The sequence below is a fragment of the Tribolium castaneum genome, chromosome 3, assembly GCF_031307605.1.
Source record: "Tribolium castaneum strain GA2 chromosome 3, icTriCast1.1, whole genome shotgun sequence".
Taxonomy (NCBI): domain Eukaryota; kingdom Metazoa; phylum Arthropoda; class Insecta; order Coleoptera; family Tenebrionidae; genus Tribolium; species Tribolium castaneum.
This window is the reverse complement of record NC_087396.1, coordinates 12,543,952-12,570,950: the sequence shown is the minus strand read 5'-3', so window position 1 is coordinate 12,570,950 and position 26,999 is coordinate 12,543,952. Positions and strand designations below refer to the sequence as shown.

Below are 26,999 nucleotides of genomic sequence, written 5' to 3'. Positions count from 1 at the left end.
GAATAGAATGAAACGTATAAATTAGATTTAATCATTACGATTTACAAAGATTCACACTAAACCGGAGCCGCTTTTAATTACGGGCCCGAACGCCTGTTATTATTTGGTGACGGTTTATATGAAACACATTGTGTATGCAAATGTACAGCGACAGTAGTATTTTCTCTCCAGTTTCAACGCAAATTCAGTGCGTGTTTAAACATTTCGCTCCCGAAAAATTCATTGTTTATTAGGAACGCTCACGGTTTTAATTAAAGGCATTTTTAACATACTCTGCTATAACTTTCCGGCTTGATATCTTTTCGAATGGATAATTACGTACAGCCACGCCTTACAAAAGAAAGGATTAAATAATCTTAAAATTCGACCTGTCAAGCAAAACCTAAGTTTTTAGTAAATTTGTAAAAATAATAGTACTTGTGTGATACATGATTCATTATTTCGCACTCGCAAACAAGTTAGAGAATAAAAATATTAATCTAAATCTCCAAATTTGAATAGCGGTGTAACAAAGCGTTTATATCATTATTAAATGCTTTTCAGATATGGAAATGAATAGAAAACAAATAATGGAGAGACAATTTCAATGCAAATGAGTAAATGAATGTTCCGAAATAAACTTTAGTCGTAAATTATTTATTTAAAAAGCAAACATTTTTGCGTTTTTTAATGAATAAATGTTTGTTTTGATGTATAAACTCTTTATCTGTAAATAATTACATTCAACTATTCAACTATTTAACAATCACGAATTACTATTATTATCAAGGTATTTAAATAGCAAATAGAAAAAATTTATGTAGTTTTGTTGACACAATTGCCTAAACAAGAAACACAGAAGTAACATATCTGTAATTTTTTCGTACATTTTAAATTTAAATTTTGGCTCCAGACACTCAAAAAGATTAATTGCGAAACACGATTTTTTTCAAGAGAAAGAACACTTACAAGTTTAAGCAGATAAAATTGTTGTAATATAATAAGCCTTGAGAAAAAGCATACAAAAAAGTAAGACTGATTGAATCAAACAAATTTCAAATTTAGAATCTACCAAAAAATAATTCAAAACCATTTACTTTAGATTTTTCTTCTTCCTGAGCAGGAATTTCTTTAAACAGAAATTATGAGTTTATAAATTTACATTTATTTTTCTAAAACTATAAAGTACACTTTTGTTCGAGTTTTGAAATATTCGATAGTGTTGCTTATTTGTTATTTGCTTATTTGTGTTGCTTACAATAGCACAAAATGGTGGATGCGCCGGGAAATTTATAAAATTAATGTAACTACCAGTATTCTGTATGGTCTTCAGATTAACAAACTTGTTATTTTGTGTTTTTGGCAAGAAATAAATCAACACATAAGTTAGTTTTTTTGTGTTACTTGCCATATAAAAAATGGTGGATGCACCGGAAAATTTATAAAATTAATTTAACTACCAGTATTCTGTATGATCTTCAGATTAACAAACTTTTTATTTTGTGTTTTTGGCAAGAAATAAATCAACACATAAGTTAGTTTTTTGTGTTACTTGCCATATCAAAAATGGTGGATGCGCCGGAAAATTTATAAAATTAATTTAAGTACCAGTAATTTGTATAATGTTCATATTAACAAACTTTTTATTTTGTGTATTTAGCAAGAAATAAATCAACACATAAGTTTGTTCTTTGTGTAACTTGCCATATCAAAAATGGTGGATGCGCCGAGAAATTTATAAAATTAATGTAACTACCAGTATTCTGTATAATCTTCGGATTAACAAACTTTTTATTTTGTGTTTCTGACAAGAAATAAATCAACACATAAGTTAGTTTTTTGTGTTACTTGCCATATCAAAAATGGTGGATGCGCCGGGAAATTTATAAAATTAATGTAACTACCAGTATTCTGTATGGTCTTCAGATTAACAAACTTGTTATTTTGTGTTCTTGGCATGAAATAAATCAACAGATAAGTTAGTTTATTTTAATTTATATTTAATTTTACATTACAACAGTTTTCAGTAATATAATAATGAAATTATTTGTTCTGTGGATTTTGTAAAACAAAGAAAAAGCTCTTTAGAAACAGCTTATTTTTACTCGTCTTGAAATCATATTTGTCTTTTTGTTAGAAAATAAATGGCAATGACAACACAACACGTCTATTGGCAAACGCGGTCTTAGCTATTCAAACCCAGAGCAGAAAATAGAGAACTGTGCTTGTGGCGGCTAAAACCAGAAAATATCCCGTCAATTGAAATATGCCATGAAAAAGCAGAAATCTCCTCCACAAAGCGGGTCTAAAAAGTTCATTTAATTTGCGTCGATTTTTTTATTTCAATTACTTGTCGTTATTTAGCGAGGTAGTCAAATAAAGCGATGCGGAAAACCAATTTGAGAATCGTTTTAGCGAGTGGACAGGCCGAAGTAATGGCTTGATTTTCATCAGATCACACGGCAAACAATCGGGCTCGCCACATGGTTGGTGGTCACCTTGTCGTCGGATAACCAGATTGCTACTGCAGCCCCTAATTAGCTGCTGTCAGTAGAAAATTTCCCTCACGTCACAGCAGGAGCTCCCCATCCGCTCCGTAAACAATAGCTTATTAATTAATAGAATCCCGTGGACATGTTCGCTGAGTTTCAGTCCCTGTTTATATACCACATGTCTGACATCTCCATCGATTGGGCCAATTAATTGCATGCGCACGGCTATAATGAGAAGCAGAACCTCCCGGGGGCGCACCGGCACGAAAAAGTGGAAAGCACACGTGTGCTTGGGAAATGTCATGAAACTGTGATTTTCCAAGTGGTATTTTCACGTGCTTAAAAATTTATTGAAAATTGCATCCGCGCATCGCGGGCACGGCATAAAGCCTTTTCTTTCACAACAAAAATGTATCAAAAATTTAGCTTGACTTGTCAGAGACGATAAAGAAGACCGGGCGCTTCGTGACTTGTCATTCTTTATGAAAGCAATCGTGACTTGAGGCGGGCGATAAATGATGCAGACTTCTGGCAGTTGCATTCCCAGTTTAAAATTACATCGTTATCATATCTGTTTGAAATAGCACCCACCGTAATTATTGTTGCAATGGGGACAACAAAGCAAAGGCATTCTCGCAACCGTTATCAATATCTACTAATTTCTGTGGACTACTTACACCACCGACTAAGTACAACGGATGAAAACACAATCTGTTCTAGTACAATAAACTTAATAATACAATTATTGTTCTGCTAGTACATTTCCGCATACCAATTTCGAATAAATTACTTCGACTCCGGAACCTTATTACGACCTGATTTAAATGGCTGCCCTTGCAAAACACCAACTTTAAGGACAACCTAATTTTAAACCAATTCAACTCACTTGATTATTTGCCGGCAATAACTAAAACCAATTTGCTTCCAGAAAACTATTTCCATAAAAATTAATAAATAAGAGAATAAATTAAAAACTATAGCACAAGTTAAAGGAATATTGTCATTTTGTATTTCTTTAAGGCAAATTATTTTTTGATAGATATTTGCATAAAAATTTAGCTTCAATTGGTCCTTCTCTGGTTTCACTTAAAAAACGTTTTAATTCAAGTTAAATTTTTAGAAGCTACAGTTAGAGGAATGGAATTAAAATATTGTCAAAACGAAAATAAAAATTTGATAAAATTTTTTAAATATTTGATTACTAGGACATTGGTACGAATATTGCATAATATGTAGTAATAATATAATAAATATAAATAATATAAAAATAATATAAAAAATAAATAATAATAATAATAAAGCATGTTCACCATTTATTGAAAATAAATACGATTTGCAAAAATTAAATAAACCGATACGATGAGAAAATACAATAGCTATTTACACTCGAATGCGGTAAGTCACATTTTACAGCGCGACAACTTTGTTTGAGGCACGAGCCTGAAAGGCGAGTGCCTTATTAGTTGAAGCGCTGTAAAATGACTTAACGCATGAGATTTGTATAAAACTTTTTGGCCGACAAGCTTTTAATATTATTCTTTATAAAATAAATAAAAACTCAAAGTCACTTAAACATAGTAGGCTTTGGCCGCCATGTTAAACAACTGAAACAGTTTGACAGTTGTTAAATTTGTGAAAATCAAGCGACGATTTCAAATTTAATTATATCACAAATCACGTTTATATCTATCAACCATTATCAACCAAGATGAGCGACAGTGGTGAAAGTGATAGTTTCACCGCTACACCTCCGGAAATAAGGCAACTTGCAGAGGGTGCTACAAAACAATTATTGCCTGAAAAATCGAAGACAAGGTACGAGGCGCAATATAGTACGTTTAAAGATTGGTGCAAAATAAAAAATGTGAAAAAAAATGTAAAATTTGTGGTTCCCAAACGTATGTATAGGTGGCGCTGTTCCGGGGGGATTTATATTTTCACTAATTAAATATACACCATGGTCGATTGAATTAAATAATTATAGGTAACAAGTATTTCGTTATACGAACTTAATTATGGTAAGCACGCTTTGTATCTTAAACATGTCTAATCGTCCAGTGTTTTGTGGTTACTTTACCTAATTGTTTGCTACCAGTTTACAGCATCGTGTTTAAAGGTCAAGTTACCTTTCATGAATGGGCAACTGTCATTCACGTTTTACAGTACTGGAGGCCAAAAAAGTATTTTATAATTTTTAAATTTATTTTTTAAACATAGACACAAAAAAACTGTCGTTTAAATAGTTTGAAAAATAACTGTCTGCTGCTTCTGGAAGGAAAAAAATTACAAATTAAGCTGGTTAAACAGAAAATGCATTGTGATCATAAACAATACAGCCTATAAACATATGAGAAATAAATCTACAGACGTCACTTCTTATCTTAAGGTCTGTACTATATAGCCGACCCTTATTCCAATTTAAATAAATTCGACTTTAGAAGTTACATATCTACTCGTATTTAGAAATGTAATAAAATTTGTTTTGCTTTGTATAACATTTATTTCCCCAAGTAAAACTCAGAACTTTCGGCTTTATTAATATTCTCCTAATAAAATGTCTACAATTTCAGTTTCACTGAAAATGTTGTTAAATAGCGAATTGTATTTCAAGTAGTTTATGCAAGCAAGTTACAATTAAAAGTTTCAAATACGGTCGAACTTCGATAACTTGAATAAGCAGCTACCAGCAAAATGTTATCGAGTTATCGAAAATTATCAAAAATAACTGAAAAAAATCTTAAAAATCAAAATAATAATCACGGGTCGACTGTAATAACTAAGAACTAGTTTGCCAGTAGCCATAGACATTAAACAAGCGCTATTGAATAACGATAACATATTTCGCACAATTTTCCCGTAACATTGGTCGTAAATAAGGTATTTAAAACAACTCGATTTGTTATTTGACATTTCCAACTTCATTTCCTTCATTTATATTCACAGTTTTTTTAACAAAAATCCCATCTGGTTTGTGACAATACTTGTGTCATTTAGCAAAACACATTTCTATTTACAAGCGCAATTAATTTATAGAATTATAGCTTTATGATAACGATTTAAAAGATATATTTATCAAAGCGTCAATAAATAGATTAAATAGTAACCGTTTAGAAAACAATATGTTATTGATGGATGATGAATTTGTATCAGTTACATGGCGTTCTGATGTTTATGTTTTCAATTATTCTTGACAGTTGCGTATTTATGCACAGAGGTATTAATAACATTAGAACTACACACAATGCTGCGCCAAGAATAATTAATAAAACATCGATACGCAATTAAAAATTACAGCTTGTGTACAATATGCTAAACATCGTCCATGACAATACAACAATAAACGTATTGTTTTTCATTGTCTAGAATGTTTGTGATCAAAATTGTTTAAATCGAGCGCTTAGATTTATTTCGGTGTTTTATTGAAAAGTAGCCGTCGTTTGCATACTAAAAGTTAGATTAAGTTGAAATTGAAATTTTGTTTTATGCTGTTTTAGATTTCCATTAAGAAATTCCGCGATTGTTGTCTAGCGAAAAAAAATGGTTATTGGCAAAGTTATAACTGCTTGGGCAAAGATATTAAAATGTGGGCTACAACCTCGCGCTAAACTGCGAATTGTCTTATTTCTCCTAAAAGAAAACAAGACTTTAAAGTTTATCTAAACTGCTGGCACTTATCCCAAACGGAATTTGATTACTGGTAGTTCGTAGGTCGAAGGCATACACTCTGCTGGCTTGCCTCTCATCTCTGCACTTATCAGCGCAGCTCCATGGGACTTGTAATTTCCGGTGGCAGCCATACATTCTCTTTTGTCGGGCGGCGAAACCTCAGGCGATGAGCGTGTCCGACGAAATCCCTAAAAATTTTCCTGCCCGCATTTTAATCGCGTCAGGACATAATCCTGTCGCACGCTGTGGTCGCTAATCAAATCCGGCACTGATCCTGCTGATTCCGGCTTCCTGCCGCCACTATCTATTTATCGATGCATCGTAAACATATCACTTTCTGAATAAATCCACCCCAGACCGATTCCCAGCATCTGTTTACACTGAACGAAACGGTTTTATGGCCCAGAGCCTTGAGCGAATTCCTCGTGAAAACCTGAACACAAATTAATAAAATCCGGACGTCTCGGGGGAAATTTCTGATGGACATCGATCGTAATTATGCAAATATTTTTGCGTAACCGATTCCGACGAAGCACCGCTCGAATTATGAGAGCTTTAATTAAATTGAACAGGTAAATTACTAAGACAGGTGATAAAGCAGGATTAACATACGGCCGCCAGATTAATTCAGTTAGTGTTGCGTGCTTAGGCCTGTTAAGGAAACATTCATTACTCTTATCGATATTAACTCTATAATTAGCGCAACACCCGAAAGATATGCCAAGTGCGGGGCCGTAAAACCAGGTTTTTATCATACCGGCACATACTCCCCCGGTTCCGACACAAGCAAACATAAATTCCCAACTCAAAAAGTGAATTTTACAACTCAAACGGCTTTACACGGTAGTTTGTTTTTCTTAAAATAAGTTTGTGAGTAAAGTTGCCAGATTTGTTAAAACAGCTCATTAAATAGCAAAATCAGTTGCTCTTTCAGTCAAGGTAATTAAACAAATCTCCTCTAGTTTCTCTCGCTTCGTCAAGTTTACTTGTTTATGTAATCCCCTAAGTTGGCAGAACAACTTAATTTTTCTCATTTCTGCGACTGTAGGTAAGCATAGCATAACTTCCATTACTGTTTAAATTTATTCGCCAACGTTAGCTGGTAAATAGGACTAGCGAGCAGCAAAACTCCAGACACTACTTGAACTTATATCTAAAATCTCGTAACTGCAACCTGTTCGAAAGCACTAGAGATGTTGCAGTTTACGGTAGTACATGTGCAGTTAGTTTCAATGAGACTAATTAGTCCTTGGCTTATATTCACTTGAGTAGATATTTTCGGCTTCAACAGAGGCGCAGTTAAGGAACAAGGCAGAGGCACGTAAAAAATTTGCTTTGTGTTTTTTTTATTTCGGTCAACTGATCGAACATAACTTTTACAATGTGTATAACGAAAAATTAGTAAAATGATCTTAAATTTTTTGTTTGATGGCATGGTCCAAGAGTTGGCGGACTTTTGAAACAGCGAAGTGACTGCCCAAAGGTGGAGCCAATGAAGCCTCTGGAAAAAATCGAAGGCGTTGCATGACTCGGATCGTGATTCTATCAGACAAGACAACCGGTTTTAACAAACAACATTAAAAGAAAACCTTTTATTTTTCCTGTTTAATGTAATTCTTGTTCCTGTCATTAATTGCTTTTTTACAGTTAAACGAATCTAGCTGGAAACGACCCAATTCGCTCGCAATCAGTAAAACTGAAAAATGATATTTATTTACTTCAATAGCAGATTGATTGCACTCGATTGAAATGTAATCAGAATGCATTTATCCTGGCTTGAGTCGAGAAAAATTGCTGTAAAACTTAATTTAAGTCAAGAGAGTCCTTGCTGCCGCAATAATAATATTGCCATGACCGAACGTTTCTAAATTAATTCAGCATCCATAAAATAAACCCCAGTTGTCAGAATAGCCAGTGACAAACGTTCTTTAACCGGAAGATCTGGCCGGAGTTTGCGCGCTCTGTTGGTCCCGGATATAACGAGAACACGCTAATGATGCGTGTCGTCCTGATTGGGAAAATCCCACAACAGGACAATACTGACAAATTATCATTATAACAGTTTTGTTAAATAAACACCAACGTCACCATATTTGCGAGATACAATCGGAGTTAACGAATTGCAGAGTTTCTATTTGCCGCAATAATAATAAGTTGAATTTTCCGCAATCAGCTGTGTAAAAATTCGGGTAATGGGGGCACAGAGAGGTGGCGAGTGTGTTACGAGGAATAAATAATATTTTCGAATGTGCGGTAAACACGAAATACACGGACTCTTTAACACTTTTCTACAAATTTATTCAAGCCTGAAAAATTTATTACACATTCGGTAACGTGAGGCCAATAATCGATAGAGTGCAAGAATACATAACGAATAGCGGGCGATATTGTGAGCCTCAGGTTACACTTGCGAATAAAATTTGATAGCGGGTTGGTAGATAGAAAACGAAATGTGTTTGTGAAAGGTCGAAGCTTTCTCGCACATTTCGTGCACTTTTTCATAAAACCATAAATGAACCGACCAGAATATTAGACGAAAGGGTCTATACAACTTCTCAAAAGACGGAAATATTTTACTCGGGAGCGGGAAAACACATAAATTTTATGCCTTCTTATATAAATCGCATAAAAATTGATAGGCCAACCAGCCCGAAAAAATTAATTGCGAAATAAAGTCAACGTGATTGCGTGCCGACGTTTAAATTATTTCAAATCGGAACGCCGCGACAAATTAGTTTTTTCAGCGCTGGGGAGAGCTGGAATTGAAGGCTGAGCCGAGAACAAACACACTCCGTATAAATATTTTCTCCCATACTGAAATTATGATGAAAAACTGACTTACTTAGTAAACAAGTGACTGGAATATGATAATATTTAAATTTGATATACGTAGTCTTCTTGACGTATATAACCAAGGAAATTGAATTTCACAAACAAATAGATAAATCAAGAGTTTCGTGAGTTTGAATCTATATAAAAATCCTCCAAGGAGAGAATATCGCGCCGCTTCAAAAAATATTTGATTTAATTTATTCGACTTGAGAGCGAAATTTTAACTTGATTAAAGCCATTGTTCAAAAATACCGCCTGATCTTAACACGGCCACTGACCAAAGCTGACGATACTTTTTAAGAAATTCAAATTAGATTCATTGATAAGAGATTACCTAACCCTATGTATTCTCCAGTGGTTTGCACAGGTATCTTAACGACGTCCTGGATAACAAGGTATTGTCGCTGGATGTGCTTTTCAGGATAAAAGCCCTACTGCCTCCAATTAACTAGAGCTTTGTTACCTATGACTAAAGGAAGGATAACAGGAAATTTCTTGTTAATTGGAGACGAATTGAGACACCACACGGAAAAAGGTCCTTTGCAGTGACCCGATCTCATTATTACGCCACCACATTTTCTAAAAGCCACACAAAGCATGACTCAAAAAATAATTCCATGTTCTTGTTGTTTTTCTACTCGAATGATTATCAATAGATTGAGGTGGGAGACTTGTAATGCCATTATAATAAAAATGCAATATTTCATAAAAACAAAGCCATGGCAGCATTGCACGTCTAGTGCAATATGTTTTCATAAAAATGCAAATAATTCTCATGCCATGATAATGCAGCTTTGTGGCGAAGCGAATAAGTGAATAAACCTGAGCTTAGCCTGGATAACATTTCGATAAAATTTTAATCAAAGATAAATCAAAAAAATTGCGCAAACAACTTGAGGCTCTAATTATTCCATTGGAAAAATCCTTTTCTATTTCACTTCGTAAAACCAATAATTCGGAGTTAAATGCCTTGTCAGGGTATGAAATTTTCATCTGCGGATCAAGTCCAGCTGACAGTCAATTAAAATTATAAACGAGTTGCGACAAGTTGAAGAGTGCTAGGTATTTAATTTCTTTGTTTCCGTTCGAATAACAACTGGCAATTGGAATGAAGACCTAGTATGACGGTTTTATTGCAGCAAAACCGAAAGCAATAAAATATGTTTTAGCCTGAAAAAGCTAGTGGGAGATAAACCGTGTACAAAGCTGGAAAAGATCGGTCATTAATTTCGCTGTTTATAAATGTAAATTGCGTGTATGTAAAACTTTCTTGGGGAAAGCCTAAACACATGTATAAATCAAATGGGGAGCGTATGTGGTTTTCGGGTGTATTAATATATTTTTATCCTCTAGCTCGTTTGCTCCGGGAATGATTGATTATCCAGTGGTTTACGTAATTGCAAACACGGCCGAACTGCCTAAACTTCTAAACATGAACTTAACTAATGGACTCGCCAACACGCGAACCGAGCTTTAAGAATAGATGCGATTTTCGCTTTATTCTGCGCTACAACAAATCGAGGGGCGATCTTTTTCTATTTTTTAATTCACAGATTCGAAGCCGGAAAATTGTTCCGGGCCATTATAAAGTTTAATTTGCTCCGAAAGAGTTCTCAAGCACTAAAAGTATTTCTTTTGAAGTTATTTTACTTTGGTTTTAGAAAACCGAAGACGCTCACAATTTAAATTAATCTTAAAATGACAGGATTTATTCGAACTGGCATTTAAGAAGCGAAACAACACCGTTTCAATATTTCAGCAGCTACATTTACTCAAGTCAGTTAGTTTTTCAAAAACAAATTAATTAATTAACAGAGTTTAAACAGTCACTGTAATGAGCTTTAAGAAAGAAGTAAGTCTCAGGCGTATTTTTCTTTGCTAAACTAGAGACGTAATGAATCATAAATAAAACAGCGTTTATTTTAAAACTATTTTCTTTATGGTGCTTTTTAAAAGTAGAGAGCATTTTTACATCCAACGATCAAAAGCTTTAAAAGCATCCTACATAATTTCATTACGACCCTCGCGTTAAAACAAGGTGTGAGGTCAAATACAATTGCTCCACTAATTTTCTTGCACGTTATGGCAATATAAATAGACCCAATCCACATTAAAACTAATTAGTAACCGACCTCGGCGAAAAATATGTGAGAAACTTTACTCGGAAATGCTTGGAGACTTTAAACAGTTAATGCCGCTTGTGCAAATTAAAACCAAACAATACCAATTGAAAGCAAACACTCGGCGTTATAAGTGGCGAAGAATTTGAATAAGAAATGAACGAACCATTTTCTAGAAACAGGTTGGACTACTATTACCTATCAGCTGAAAATGTCAACAATGTTCCCTTGATTTTTCTTTATTTTTGTGTGGGGTTTAATTTAAGAAAGCTCAAAGTTGTGCTATTCATTGGTACTACTAACAAAAGCGTTTTATACGACCAGCGACACGTAATTCTTTTCTTACAACCTCTTCCTATTTTCTGTAACAAAAAGCAGACCTTATTCACGCTTGTAAACTCTACTATTTTTCAGCATCGACTCAGCAATATTTCTTTTTATTATGTATTAGCTTTAGTACAAAATGTGAAACAGGTCGATCTAATTTTATAAATAGTTAAAACTCTAGTTTTATGTTATTAAAAATTATTTAATAAAACCTACCATTTAAATAAATACAGCTAGGGAAATATGATATTTATTTCAAAGCTTTTGCAGCCTTATTTATTTTTTGGTCACTAATAGCAGTTTTAGATTACTTGAAACATGCAAAAAATTAAAAATTTAATTTAAAAATTTATTTATCTGAGAAATGAATATGAGTTGAAAGCTTCTATATTTCGTTGCTTCTGAAATATATGCCTCATGTAATAAAGCAAGTTATTGGACTGAAAGGGAACATTTTTAATTAAGGAAGTTGCGGAATGGCAATTTCGTGCTAAACATCTATGTGTGGTATCTAAGCGATCCTTTGTGCTTAAGTGCCTAACAATTAAAATTATTTAAGTTGTGACGATTTTCTTGTAAATGTTTCGCTGAAAGGAATAACGAGCGCGCGATGCCTCGCAAAGGGGCTGGAAATCGCACTTCGCCTGTGATTATTAGAAGCCATGGCAATCCACTTGATGAAAGTCAGGACGCCCTAATTACAGTCAGTTTTCGCAGTTTCACATTTCGCTATCGTCACATTGACTTAATTGCGGAATTGAACCTTTGGAAAACCTCCGCAATTTGTTGCCAAATCTGAAGATGTGCCCAAAACTGTCAACAGTGCGAATTCGTGTCATTAAAGTGGAACTTACAATAGCCGCTTTCCCAATCTACAACATTAAATTTAATGGCGTTTGGGGGAAATTCGCCGGCGAATCATCGCGTTTTCATGAATAATTGCTTTCCAATACTGAATAATATTAATTAGGGTAGCGACATTTGGCGGCTGTAATTTGAAAGCAACTTGGCAAGTGAAATTAAAAATTTTTGATTTTGCCAACGGCCGAAAAATTCAGGCAGGCATAAATTGAATAGCGGCGGCACAATTGACCATAATATTCCGCAACCGTCACGGATTAATCCGAGACGAATTCACTAGTCGCAACAAATTTGCATGTCTATAATTAATTGTAGAACCAGCTTGAGAGATTACTGAATACAATATTGTGTGGAATTTCGTAAGCAAGTCACGATTAAGCCGATCAAGCGGCGAATGATTTATCACCATCGATTTCAATTAAAATTGTCCTAAGAAAATCAGCGATTTTCATTCCCCGACCGAAATCGCTGATATTTATATTGAAATCCATCACAAACTTTCGATACGCTTCATTGGAACTGATACATTTCGCGGTGGCCAGGATTATACTTCACTTTGTATTTTCACACTAATGAAAATCTCAAGCTCCTGATTTGCTTTAGTTTTAATATATTCAAGAGGGACGTGCTTGAAAGCAGTTTCTACCCAATATTTTTAAAGTACTAAATTATTAAAACTGACTTTAATCTTTGTAGCACATTTCTGAAACCGCGTTTCTTTCGCAGAGTCCGTAAATATTAATTAATTCTAAAGTTGTTCGATAAAACAAACCCACTTTCCGGGCTCCGAACATTATCAAGGCTACTATTTTTCGACGAGCTAAACATTATTTCGAAAATTTCAGATTTTTTATATCAAATAATTAAATAGTTGTCCGGTAATAATTTGGAAATTAAATCAAAAATATTTTAATTAACTTAATAAAAAATATGCAATAACATGGCGTAATTAATTAGTTGTGCAGGTAATGATTCGGGAATACATTAAATCAAATTAAAATGAAAGCTAAATAAACCCATACTTATTTACATTTAATTAAAATGTTTCAGCGTTCAATTACGGTTTTCAGTTTTCTTTGTGCTGGCCTCAAATTGTCATATTTGATGTATTAAACCTCTCCTTGACGTTTCGGTTGATTGAAAAAATCTCCAGTTGATCCATTCCTGTTTTAATGTCCCCACCCAGCTCCATCTTCAATAAACATTCGCCAGTTTAAATTTCTCTGTTAGGATATTCTCCCGACTGTAATTTTCTATTTGCTCTCCCTGATCACCCATATCTCTCTCTATCGTCTAATGTTACAGTCGCTCTAAAGTGGAACGTACAACCCTTTCAAGCAATGCTTTGTTCCCTTTAAAGATTTCGTCTGCGGTCGACTGACTTTTCGAAGCAAACAGCTTTCGCTTTTCCGGAGGCACCATCTTGCCGCAAAAGTATGGCTAATTTAAATGGAACCCGGAAAATGGACACGGGATGTCTTTGTTGTACTGTTATTGCAATGTAATTGTTGCAACAGATGTTTCGAGCACGTAAACGCGTCGTTCAGACGTGACTACGTCCATGAATAGAGGGTCTAGATTCGCCAACTAAAAATTTTCAAAGTCGCGCAACTTGGCGGAGAAAGCTACATAAACATTTGCTCGGGTAATAATAAATTATTGCGGGGGTCGATTATAGAATCCCACGGTGAAATGTGTTGACAACACAATCCTAACTCGCCTGTTTTGGTTCAGTTCTGATTACGAACAAGCCAAAATTTTCCTCGAGCACAATGCAGAAAGTTTATTTATTTATTCTGGACTACCAAAGCTATAACTAGTTGGAGCTATATTTGATAAATTTACGAAGTTGCGGCATTAATGGAACAACTTGGAGCTTCAATACGAGTGGACTTGAAGAGATACCCGCTATTAATCTTACTCGATAGTATTTTGACGGCTACTGGAAAAAATAGTGTGTTTTTTAATTATAACTGTGACTAGGCGGAAATTATGAAAGCTTAGAAAAGTTCAATCGTCGCCGTTTAAACGCAAAAAACTGTGGATGATCGTTTATCGGTCTGCTGCAGACTAGACCGGAAATTGAGTTCAGAAGGGAAATTCACTTTTCCAAAGAAACCTGACCTTTTGCAAACAAGTTGTTCGACTTGTTTAGGATATCGTAATACCACTCTGTATTTATTTTTGAGCTACAGCGGGTGTTTACATCGCTAATAATGTTTGCTCAAAAAGATATTCCGTCAAGACCTATTATTTCATAAAAGCTTCGACTGAATTTTCACTTCCTCAGAAGACTTTTTCTTAATCGAATGCTTCCTCGTGCTTTGGCAGAGCTCAATAAGAGGTTGTTAGACTATGGCACACAGTCTTGTTTAGAGATAACGAGAGACTTGTGGCGTTGGAAATGTTCATTCGGCTTTTTTCGACTTCCTTGAAAGCATAAACCGCAAATAGGATTGAAATTCGAGTTTAAATCAAAAGTAATATTATTACATGTCTAAATGAAATTTGTGATAACAGTTATAATCTTGCTAGTGGTGATTTACCTACAGGTGCGGTCGCGGGTTAAACGCTCTCTGCTCTACTCTGATTTATGTTCAGAGTAGAGGAGCAATTATGTTCCAAGCCGCACTGCCACGCTAACATCTCTTCCATTGTTAAAAAGCATATGTTAGCCGTTATCTTTCTTTACATCACCAGTTTGTAATACAACTCTTAGAACTATACGTGTGCAGTAGAAACCATAATCATGTCGCCACGAGCAAATTTAATCATCGACAATAAAATTAATTAAATTATTGTAAAGGGTTAATTATTAACAACTAATGCTTGATAATGGGTTATTCATAACCGGATTATGAACGAAACTATTGAAGTCCCAAAATTAAAAAATACTTTATTGGTATCGCATTTACAGAGCTTTCAGGACTTGGTCGTTGCAAGCACTATTGTTGAATAATATTGATCTGCGATGTATTGTGTCGCGGTAGAAGTTTATAGTTCGTATAATGCAAACTACTCGTAAAGGCGGATAATGGAAAAATAATTATCAGTCAACAGAAGTCGAAAGAAGCATTAGCCAAACTAGTATTACTGACTACAGCTAAATTCCCTCGTCATTAGTACGTTAAAAATATTTATCGAGAATTCCAAACAATTTGGCGGCTAAATGCAGCTGAAATGCATTACCAAATTGAATAAAGAGAGTTCGTGATGATCCTCAAACTGCCATGATTTTATGAGGTTATAATAATAATGGGTTAAGTTTTTGTAAAATCAATTACATAAAGTGACTTTTACGTCGGAGCGTTAGTTGAACTTCCAGCTATAAAATAGGAAGTCGTCTGTAAAGTTTCCTTTGATTTATAGAGTTTTCTCCCGAAAAAAAAACAATGCAAGCTCTCGGCTTCTATTGCGATTTCAATAATCAAATCTTCCGCTGCTTGAACGAAACGTTTTAAAGAAAAATTTGTCTGCTAATTGATCTCGAGGGTGTCACCACGAGACGTTAAGTAGCCTCCAGGTGCAAAAAATCCCCATTTGAGGTTGCGATGAAGTCGTAGGCAATATGTTACTGGCAACGGCACGTCAGATATATCAATTTGAGGTTGGCGAATAAAGTTTTGACAGGTCGATATGTGAGGTATGGTCGCAATTCCTTATACCCTCGGTCGCTCTAACTGCTCACTACATCATTCGGAACTGGGTTAGTCCGGTTTTGCAAAATTCCAAATGGAATTCTGCACTAAAAATCAATTTGCGCGAAATTGTAGATTTTGTTTGATGTATGTATATATGACCGATTTATTGCACGTAAACAAGCTCCTAATAAAAGTGTCACGACCAGCACGCTGCAAATGTTAATGGACTTATTACACATTTTATTTATTTTATTGCCGGCAAGATTGGAAAGCTTCATCAAGTGCAATGCGAGTTTTTGCACACCATATACGTTTTAACTTTATATAAAATGACTTTATTACTGCATTTACATAAATCCGGCTGCTGGGGTTATTCAGGCACACGATACCAGTTTAGAGTGACAGAAAATATAACGTAGTTTTTTAATTCAAAGCGCTGTAATTGAAAACTCACACTTTTTTTATTAAATTTCATTCATTTTCAGTCTGCAAATAAAATGATAAATGAGAAAAGCAGATTCCAAAAATAAAATAAAATGCCTTTCTTTCGCATTATTTTATCACGACGGCTAAAAACATAATCTGAAATGACGTCAAACTTACCATTTATCATTTCATCCGAGTCCATATAAATCGTAAATAAAGCAATTTTATTACATTACTTCGTTTTGAAACAGACATATTCAATTAAACCAACAAAAGTAATTTGTGTTTGGAATAACAAAATCCCCCTCGAATGTAATAAAAATCCGATCAACGCTTCGTCCACATCCGATCAAACTTCCTTTAAGACGTGGACGTTTTTCTTTCGAAAGGCCATCGCTGTGAAAATTACTGTCCATTAAAATTCAGTACTCTGCAAGAGAAACAGGACGTTTCAGGAAACTACACTCGAGGGATGGCCAATCAGGCCGTCCTTGCCGGCCTACGTTTTCGCTGATTCTTTTTACTTGATAAACAGCAGAGTATTATAACAAAATGAAAAACACCCGTGTAGAGTTATTTTTAACGAGGTTGTGTCGGAAAATTTTTAAGCGCTTTTAATCCTTTAGGAGTCGCTCCAAAATCTTATTTCCACATTAATTTGCTATTCCAAAGTTGTTCAAAATCACGGAATAACATGAAGTTTAATTTTAATTTTTTCATGTACGATATATTCCGTTCCATTTTTTTATTTATTACTCGGCTTGCATTTTAATACGGATCTGGAGCAAAATGTAACATTTTTCTGAGAAACGTGTGTGTCTCCGGCATGATAATGCGTTTCGATCCTCCCTAAAAAGGGACGAAACACAATCTAGAAAGACGTCTCATCCCTTAAACTCCCTTGACCTATCATCACGTTGGCCGTTTATACCATTAAAAGACGGTTCGTGTTTTGACTTAATGACCCAAATTGCGTTTAGTTCGAGCTTGTTTTCGTTGGCTTTAATAAAATAATTGCTGGCTTTCTTATTAGATTTACACTTGCCACAACAACTTTTTTACTCGTAAAACATCCTGTAGCAAATTTGGCCATGTTTATGCAAAGTACAACAATTTACTTGTTTCGAAATTTTTCACAAACGGTGAATTACAAAACGACAATCGTAAATCGACTCATCTGCTATAACTCATTTGTTAAAATCTGATAACAATCATACACAATAGGGTCGTGGAAAATGAATAGCAAATTGATTTATTCTGCAAAATTTATTTAATAAAAGCCGTTTCTTATGATTGAATGCCTGAAAGTCAACAACACTTAAATTATTCACACGCATACAAACACATTTAAATAATAAGTATACGAACATTATTGATAATAATCGCATTTGCGCTTTCCGCTCAAGCTCTTTCAATACCTTTGACGAAAATAATTCCGCGACTTCCTCAAAAAAGCAAACAACTTTTCCATTAAATTTCTGTCAAAGAATTATGTCGTCCCGAGACTGGGAAAATGTTCACTTTCTTAATTAAGTTATTTAATTGTAAAAAACCTTTTATTTTGTGTTATCTCTCGCCATTAAATTAAGGTTTCGTATTTATTCTGGCACTGAAATGCCAAAGTAAACTAATTTAAAAAAATACATTTAACAGGTTATTTGGCTAATTAACTTGGTGTTTTGTCAGTTTAACTGTCCACAATTATTCACGAACCTTTCGGCCAGTGGGTCATTATTGGTTATTTAAATCGCGTCATTAATATCGTAATGAAGGTGGAAATGTATGCATCTAAGAGTGTTATGACAAATTTTAAAGCTTTTAACATCGCTGGAACGTTATAGGCTTATACATATTTATCAGATTCGAAAGCGGTGCGGCGTTATAGAGGAAAATCTGGTGTCGCAGCGGCCCGTACACACAAATACATTCTTTATTCGCCCAGTTATGATACATAAAGGCCCACATTCGTCATAGCGCGTTGCCTTATGAATACCTATCACGTTCGCCCCATGTATATTCACCCGCGCGCACACGTGCCCAAAAATTCGGCGTTTCCGAACAAATGACCAGCTTAATTAAAAGATCGGGTCCGGGCGTTATTTACATCAAGTCCTGAAAGGAAATCCCTTCGTTAGAAGCAATATTTTTTCGGAAAAGATACACAAGCGCTGCCTTAATTGGATAAAATGTCTTTTTAAGTTAGTAATTAAGGGTAATGAATTCATTTATAACGCCAGGCAAGATGGTGTTTTAATCAGAGACGGCTATTATCACGGCCTAGGACTTTTCAACTACACACTTGTCGAAACGATCGCTTCGCGAATATCACTCACGGCGCAACTGAAGCCTAAATAATGCGCCAAATAGTAATTAAAAGGCATAAAGAATAGGCGTTCGTTATTTCACCTGCACGTTTGCAGGGGCATGGGGTTGCTGCGAAAGCTCTCAGCGTTCTAATTTGATTTCACTCTCACATAATGGACGTGTTGTTTTTAGCCCCGCTAGCTCGTTAATGTTGTTAAAATGTATGCCAGAACGTTTCAAAAAAGACTTCGCGTTGGATTGTTGTCCGTCCTGGGATTTTCTATCATCATACGTGTACCTACGCTAATGTAATTATCTCTAATAATCCCCGAAACACAGCATGTTATCTTTTTATTATGTGTTTCCGACTTGATAAAATAATTGTTGCGCCGGCCGTGGAACCACGATGAGGATAAATTGTGCCCAAGAATACGAACCACAGCTTGTTTATCCTCCAGATTTTTGCAACGATTAGCTGAGTTAAAAAAATGTAAAATGTAGATGAAAAGAATTTGTTACCTACACTTTTCTACCAACAAGTTTTTAATCTCTTCATTATATGATCAAGTTTATTTAGATTTTCCACATGCACAAGATTCACAAACACAGTTAATTGCCTATTGATCTCAATCCCAAGTTCTCTTTGTTTACTAATTTGGTGTAAATTTACCTTCGAGCACAGATATACGTTGCGTATATGAGTTACCTATCTATGTGCAATCACGTTTCCATTGTTCCAGCTAATTCCGCTATGGAAGCAACTCTGAATAAAGAACACCGAAATTTCTTAAGCAGTTTTCCGGTTTGTTTTATTTAGTGCCTAACGGACTGGGAATATCGCGCCAATAATAAAAAGTTATGTCAGTGGCCGCTATTGTAAAAGTTTCTTGCCAAATTTACGGAACCGTCGGGGAAATGATAAAAAATGTCAATTTAAACCGATGGAGGAAGCTCAGGGTCAAATAATGCGAATTTCTCCGAATTTTCCGGTTTAGCTCTTGGCAATTCGAACGTCTTATTTGTCAATACTCGTCCGAATGCAAAGTTCAATCCAGCTGTGGCTTGGGATATCGCTGACCTACTTGTAGCTTTGGTGTTGTTGACTTCAGAGAACAGTGAGATATGAGTCGAAAAGGCAAGCAAAATGTTTTAGTTTCAGACCTAGTGGCGTCGAGTTGGTCGTTTCACCTGCTATTTCTTTCTCCACGTAATTAAGGCGATTGCCTCTGCTTTAGCTTATCGCTATATTATGTTGTTTGCTAAACGTAAACTCGGAGTTTTTCCTCCTCCTAGTCGTCAGCTTTAACGTCCGGAGACTCCGGACTTCCGTCTGCATTCTAAGTGTTTAGAGCTTTTAGTTTTACTACTTCACTTACAGGTAACGAACTCATACTGCAGCACTTTGATTTAGCAAAACACTGCTTCTAGTCCTTTTTTCAAAACACTAATTTAATCAAAAGCTTTTAAACAAAAATACAATAAATCTCAAAATTCGCGACACTTATAAATCACAATAAAAATAAATGCTCCACGATTCATGATTTACAGCCTCTTCTGCATTACACAGTCACAAAAAATGAAGTTTCTTTTATTCATGGAACAGTCAAACATAACACAATTTTAGAAACAGAACTAACTGAATCGTTGAAAAGTTCGCAGTAATTGTACCAATAACTTCAAGAGAATTACTCCTTAATGAACAAATTTTGCCCTCTAACACGTTTTTTCAGAGACTCTAATTTATTTATGGAGGAATTCTCGGTGCTAAAATCTCAACTTAATACAATTTGACCATAATGAGGGTTTTTAAATGATAACGACTGTTCACTGGAAATTTACGCTAACGTTAATTTCATCTCTAAAACAAAATCATTAGAACGTTTTGTGAAAATACATTTTCACTTTTTCTGATCCATTTACTCGTCAAGCTCATTAGCAATTATTAGTAAGTAGTGAATAAAATATTTAGTTGTAGGTAAATTATTCGATATTCGATTCGTTTCTCAAGGACTATTTGTTTCATTGAAATCCGCATCAGAACTTTCGGGAATTGCGCCGAGAGAAGGAATAAAATAGAGCATAGAAATCAACATAATCTACTATAATATGCACCCTCTAAGAAAACCTTCCTACGGTACTTGAGCGGTGAATGAAACTGTAATTTAATAAAGCTTCCACAGTTTTAAACCTCCCCCCGCAAATTAGATTAAGCATGTGGTGTTTTTTGCAATGATTAATGACTTTCTTTACATTCACAATTAATTTTTAATTAGGTAATTGTACATTATACAGCGTTTAATTTCATCTATTTGGTTTACACAGTGGGAAATTGTTTTTAATGAGAGCACATACCATTTTTGGGAGTTTACAGTGTTATAAACAGTGTGCATTAAGTTCATTAAATAAACAAGCTTTGGGTCATTAAATAATATTGCATAGAGCAAAATTACATTTAAATTTAATTCCCCGCTTTAACACAATTTTTGAAACTCAAAATTAAATTAAATACAAAAAAATGAGTTAAAATGTGCACTTACCTGGCAAAACATGCATTTTTGCAAATAAGCTTAATGCGTTTGAGTGTTTCGGATAAATACGAGAGCCTTTTTTCAGAGCAAATTTAATCAACAATATCAAAAAATCATTTAGACACAAAGGGAGCGAAATTTTTGGTTTATTTACACACAATAACTGTTCATTTAATTTAAGAATGATTTCGGCCAGTTTTTTTTATTTAGTTTTAAGTATAGCTTGGTGAATGAGCTTCTGACGGTCTTCCATGGTCATTTTATTAATTGGAGTTGGAGCGGAACGGACTGATTAGTTTGAGTCTATCTCAAATCCGGATAAGCTATCGAGAAATGCAAACAAAGCACAAAGGAAACGGCGCTCCTGCCTTCCTCAAAGATGTATACGCAGTGTACGTAACAATTAGCCGGTGATTTCAGAGACAATACAGACCGAAGTGGTTCGGTAGTGTCCCCCTCATTTGAGGAGGCTCCGGAAATGAGGATAGCTCTGTGTGTATTAGATTTATAATCGTTTCTAGCAACGTAATTACCGACGATTTATTATAGCGCAGCAGCTTTTGTTATTAAAAGAGAAAGCTCCCTTTTATTTTCATTAAAGCAACATTTTCCGTCTTGATTGCACGAGACGCAATCCTTGATAAACTAATTCACATACCTACATGCGGAAATTATTTTTAGATTAGTTGGAGGGTGTATACCATTACTCTCTAACGAATCGCCGGAAAACGCTCTCCGACCATTATAAACGTGATTGGGAAACAGTCAGCGTTTTCCAATGTAAATCTGGTTTCACGCACTGTGATTCTGACCGCCCAAATAGAACAGTCCGTTCAAAACATTTTGCCATTTTTATAATTTCTATTTACCTCGTTCAGCATATTTTTTGAATAAATCCGAAAGTGCGCTCGCAGAAAATGGGTTAAATAATTTCATTAAAGCCAATTTTATGGCCATTTTTCAATTCTCGTTTTTGCAGGATTAATAGAAACCTAACACAAATCATTTTTTTAATTGAATGAAACAAATGGAGATTAAAAACCAATTGTTATTCCGGAAATTCGACAAAGGCGAAATTACAATCACGACCATTACAAATAAAAATACGCTGGTAAAATATTCCGTCGAGACGGCACTCTCCCCAAGGAGTATTTTCAGCGTGTCTTCACTATCTTTATACACACTAGAATTTGAGTAAAGTTTCTCAAGAAGCACATTTTAAAACTTTTATTATTTGTCTTGGTGTTAAAATAAATTCTTATCTATAAAGAACAAGTTTTTCAAGTTTTCAACTGCAGATTTTGTTTTTTCTTAAGCTACATACCAGAAGGTAAATTAAACGTCATAAGAAAAGAAATAAATCGGCATTTAATGCAAAGTGAGTTTTCTCCTATTAAAAACGTAACAATTTGCAGATTAATTCAATCAAAAGTAAAGCATCGGTTGCCATAAAAAGGAATTATTGATGAGAGTTTTGGGCTTAATGCAACATTACGCATGAATGATATTAACCTGTAACGTTTTTAACAAGGGGATTAGCGAGAGTAGGAGTGACTGAAATTTATGTCACCGAAAAAAATGAGAACGAGTTGTAATCCCAATTTTTTCAATTTTATAAAATTTCCTTTGTACTTTATTTTTCAATTTACTTTAGCTTAATTTAATTAACTTGTAAGTGTCAACATTAATCTCAGTTTTATTTCGAGTAAGTTGAAGTGGTTGGAATTCCCCAGCGCTGCAAACAAAACTTAATTAAACGAAATCTGTCTAATAGTTACAAAGCACATTTGTGCTTTTTTATTTATGAAACTAAATATTTTACGTTAAATTTGCTGTGTTCTAGATTCCCGTTCAAATTGTTAATATATTTTGTGCCGACCTCCTGACCACACAAACATAAATTTTCAAAACGTGCTTTGCAATAACAAACGGATTAATAAGTCGGTGCAAGCAGTAAACGCCGTTTGAAGTTCAAATACAATGGACAATGAGCAATAATTCCAACAGCACTGAATAATTTATTTCAATTTGCCCAATACATTTTTTAATGTTTTTTAATTACTACGAGTTACTAAGAATGAAGTAGAGGTAAAAGGCCAAACGCTGATTAATTTAATTATGTGAGCAATTTTGTAGTTGTTGGGAAACGTTTCTCTAACGACTTTTGGGAATATATTTTAATCGAGCTTTGTATATACCTACATTAATTAAATTCATCTCGAGATTTATAACAAAAGCTCCTTCAGGTGCAACCTCATGAAACTTATTGTTTAATTGCCTGATAAGAGCGTAATTAACGCCACTACTAATCTGAAAAGTCGCGTAATAAAATTAGAGCGTGTTTTTTCCATTGACACATTAATAAAACCTGAAGGTGACGACTTGACGAGATGAAAACGGTAATATCAGAAAGCGTTTACTGGATGATAAAAGGCAGAAAGGTATTAATATTTTGAGAGGCAATTAAACCGCAAAGTACGCTTTTAGAGAAAAGTCCCAGAATGTGCAGTGGCGTTTGATAATCTCAAGACTTCAAATATTACGTCCCAACACAATTATTACAATGTTTGAAGAAAAATTGTTTAATTATATAACTCTAAAACTTGGAGAGAGGCAAAATCATAAATGATTCATACTAGGATTACGTTAATAGTTTTGAGATTTCAAACACATCGAGTCTTACAGCTTGGAAACTTTGAATATTTTATAATTAAAAAAGAAAACACAGTTGTAAATTCTCAAAGCACGTCGGCCGCGTCCTCTGGAGATCCCTTCAATTTATTTTTTAGCAACAAGATAAAAATGTCTTGATTTAAGAGAACGCATAATTCATTTAAAGTAATTATCCTTTGAAGAAGGATAAAAAAGCGTAAAATGTCCGCACTTGCTAGGCCTCCCGACTTGTTTTCATTCTTTACTTTTACTACCTCGCCTTATGAAGTCCTGAAACATTAACCAAAGGATAATATCGCAACTGGAGGATAAGAGGTTCCTGGCAACACCTCGCAGGATATTTAATACAGCGTAATGTAAGCTAGTGCGCCCTTAAATGCGAATTCGCAACAGAATCGGTATTGGATATCGTCGTCGATAAAACCAGTTTCTCCTTGTTCCTGGTGGCCCATTCTAATCAATAAAGAGGGCTGAATTGAATTCTTGTAAAATCAAGTAGGCGAGAGGAAAGAACGAGATAAAACCGAATGGAAATCGAGGAGTATGGTCAGAGTAAAGCGAAAGGGTTGCGGGTGGTCAGTGGGTGTGGGAGAGGTCCGGAGTTTCCCGCTTCTGGCAGATCATGTATCGATCAGACTTAAGACTTTATCTCGCTCATGAACGCCTAGTTCGGGATCTGAATTATAGCGCCTTGGAAATCCAGCCCAACAGATGCTAACACTGCCAGGAGCCGTTTTCGATTGTAGTTTAAAAACAATTTCAGCGTGGCAATTATAGAATTAAATTGGGAAAATCTTGTTTGTTTTCTACTAGAAAAAGTGGTGGCATTGCTGGGAAATTCAAGCTAGTGGGATATTTAGATCAACGAAAGTGCGTCGAGCTATTTACTTTAGTAAGAGTGGTAAGCAAACATGTTCTCTGATCAAATCGATTCGAACGAGACTATGTAAACCGATCTAATTGCAGACCGACTCAAGGCAGGACTGCTGTCAGCTTGGTCCAATTAAAGGAAATTCTGTTTACATTCCTTGCCACTAATATCTGCACCGGAATAAGAACTCTAATTAAGAAGTAAAACCTCGCCAAATTGATCTTGAATTTATTAAGCTGATTAAACTGGAATACTGGAAAAACACCATTTGTCCAAATTAATTTTGTTTAAAATAATACGTTTGCACAATAATAGGTAATGAAACCATTAAAGCCAAATGCGATACTTCAACTTCTTGGAAGTTAAAGAGCTTAACTTTTATTCTAAAAGTGCTCCAGATCCTTGCAATTGTGTTTGTGGTACAAGAGGGAAAACTATTTCAATACATTTCCAACTAGAAGCATTGGTCTCGTCAAATAATTCATTATTCCAAAGTTCTAATTTTCTTACTCGTAAATAAACTATTCCACTGCTTTTATTTTCGATGAACATAGTCTACAAAAACAAAGTTTAAAAGTAAGCTGAAATAGCGATTTTTGTTGCTATTGTACATAACACAATTTTCTTAAAACTTACTTCAAATCAGACTTCGTTAAAAGAAATGTTTTAATTACAAGAGAAATAGAGGTAGTAAGTACGAAATGTTAGCTTAGATTCAAGTTCTTTCAAAACAATAAAATTGGAAACCAAATACTGAATTCCTATCTCCAAGCATGCCGGAGTTTTTTTAGCCACACGGCATTTTGTGCCCTGAACCGATTTCATAATATAAAATAGAAAAAATACAGCAAAGATAAACTAAGATATGAGAGAATTTAAATTGGGTAATATTTAAATCAAATTTAATTTGGTCAAACAGCATAACAACATCGCAGAGCAAAACTCGTTTTATCAGTAACTTTAAACTTGAAATTAAAACATGCCAACTGTAAAAAAACCAACGCTAATGGCCATTTCAGGTATCGCGAAATTAAATTTTACTCTGTAACACCAAGGAAAATTTATTAATTGGTCTAGTGAGTCTAGTTCACTTAAGAGAAATTGTATTAAAGAGCAAACAGAATCGTTTTATTGTCGAAAATAGATATTTGTGAGGAATGAATGTTTTTTTTCCTGTTATAGTGCCCTTTATATACAACATAGATCAAACATATTTTACAACGTTCAAAGACGGCGACGTAAATATAATACACAAATAGATACAAGAAATACGTTTTTGTGAATCCGATACTCTTATCAACGAAAAATGATTTACGTGCTATATTATGTGCAAAACCATAACGTAGTTTAGGCACAGCGACTTTTATCAATATTAATAAAGCCCGCAATTAATTTAAATGAATTTCAATTAGGAATTAGTGATTCAATATTGTAAACAACCAAATGTTTCCCATGTCACTATTATGCTTGGTTTACTTTTACGGTTAAATCTAATGCATCCGTTGTCATAAGATCAATAATAAAACATTCGTTCCATTTGCTTAGCTGAAAAGCCGATCAATATTTTCAGCTGCAAAGACGAGAAAGCTCCAACTGTATCTACAACAATGTGACAAAACATAAAAACCGAATTATTATAAATTGCTGATTATGGGATTCTACATTGTATATGTATTGTTCAGTAATCTAAATTCGCTTGTTTCCCAAATGATTTGTGCACTCAGTGGGTAATCTAGTGGATTTATTGCTTTAGCTACTCATGACTGCGATATTATAACGACATTTATGGAGGTCGCTTCTGGTCAGCCAATTTGTTCTTGTTTCGGGCCATTTTTGCGCAAAATATTGAAATAATGGCAAATCTGGCTCATTCACAAGGAAGGAAAACTCGTGCCTCGCAAACCAAACCGGCTAATTTCTCAGATATAAGTCTCGTAAAAGTACGGGTGAAAAGCTCGTGTCAAAGTTTGGCTGTCCACATTGGTTCGTTATTGGTAATCGTTGGCTGCGCTTTGTGTGCAATCGAGTTAAGTTAATCGCGAGTCGTCAGTGAATGGCGTCAATTAGGCGACGCCACCGCACCTTCACGTGACGCCCCCACACACGAACACCCCCAGAATACGATAATCGTGTCCTTTGTAAACGCAAGCTTTTCGGAAAGATTCCCCTCTGTTAATTACTTTCGTAACCTCTTGCTTCTTCACGAGATAATTAAAACAACTTGTCATATTTGTAATGAATAATTAAAATACTAATTGCAATGCCACAAACACACTCAG

At 34.7% G+C, this 26,999-nt stretch overlaps 1 protein-coding gene across 1 annotated transcript in view; it reads left to right on the top strand.

Moving 5' to 3' along the window:
* LOC662052 (zwei Ig domain protein zig-8) overlaps positions 1-26,999 on the top strand; it is an 85,523-nt gene that overhangs the window by 23,300 nt on the left and 35,224 nt on the right. The window lies entirely within an intron of this gene.